This window comes from Mandrillus leucophaeus, unplaced genomic scaffold (genome assembly GCF_000951045.1).
Source record: "Mandrillus leucophaeus isolate KB7577 unplaced genomic scaffold, Mleu.le_1.0 Scaffold42, whole genome shotgun sequence".
Classification (NCBI taxonomy): Eukaryota; Metazoa; Chordata; class Mammalia; order Primates; family Cercopithecidae; genus Mandrillus; species Mandrillus leucophaeus.
In genome coordinates this window covers 4102886-4103869 of record NW_012104476.1, presented here as the reverse complement: position 1 = coordinate 4103869, position 984 = coordinate 4102886, and the positions used below count along the sequence as shown (strand labels likewise).

At 42.8% G+C, this 984-nt stretch overlaps 1 pseudogene; it reads left to right on the top strand.

Moving 5' to 3' along the window:
- Window positions 1–102: 102 nt before the first annotated feature.
- On the top strand, window positions 103–690 carry LOC105548713 (annotated as a pseudogene).
- The last annotated feature ends 294 nt before the right edge of the window (window positions 691–984 follow it).

Below are 984 nucleotides of genomic sequence, written 5' to 3'. Positions count from 1 at the left end.
GCTCCCCCCTCCCGCCGAGCGCCGCTCCGGCTGCACGGCGCTCGCTCCGTCGTCTCCCTTCAGTCGCCATCATGATTATCTACCGGGACCTCATCAGCCATCATGATTATCTACCGGGACCTCATCAGCCACATCAGTCACGATGAGTTGTTCTCCGACATCTACAAGATCCGGGAGATCGCGGACGGACTGTGCCTGGAGGTGGAGGGGAAGATGGGCAATAGGACATAAGGTAACATTGATGACTCGCTCATTGGTGGAAATGCCTCCGCTGAAGGCCCAGAGAGCGAAGGTACCGAAAGCACAGTAATCACTGGTGTCAATACTGTCATGAACCATCACCTGCAGGAAACAAGTTTCACAAAAGAAACCTATAAGAAGTGCATAAAAGATTACATGAAATCAATCAAAGGCAAACTTGAAAAACAGAGTAAAACCTTTTATGACAGGGGCTGCAGAATAAATCAAGCTAATTTCAAACATCCTTGCTAATTTCAAAAACTACCAGTTCTTTATTGGTGAAAACATGAATCCTGCTGGCATGGTTGCTCTATTGGACTACCGCGAGGATGGTGTGACTCCATGTATGATTTTCTTAAAGGATGGTTTAGAAATGGAAAAATGTTAACAAATTTGGCAATTACTTTGGATCACCTGTCATCATAACTGGCTTCTGCTTGTCATCCACACAACACCAGGACTTAAGACAAATGGGACTGATGTCATCTTGAGCTCTTCATTTATTTTGACTGTGATTTATTTGGAGTTGGAGGCATTGTTTTTAAGAAAAACATGTCATGTAGGTTGTCTGAAAATAAAATGCATTTTAACTCAAATATTTGAGAGAATGCCTTTTAGTTTAATGCATAGTTAAATTCATCCTGTAGTGTTCCAAGAGGAGCTAGAGCCTGATTATAGGCTACTACTCATCAATTAACTTCTACAGTGGAGACTACTTCTGGGACTGGAGTATAAAAAAGAATC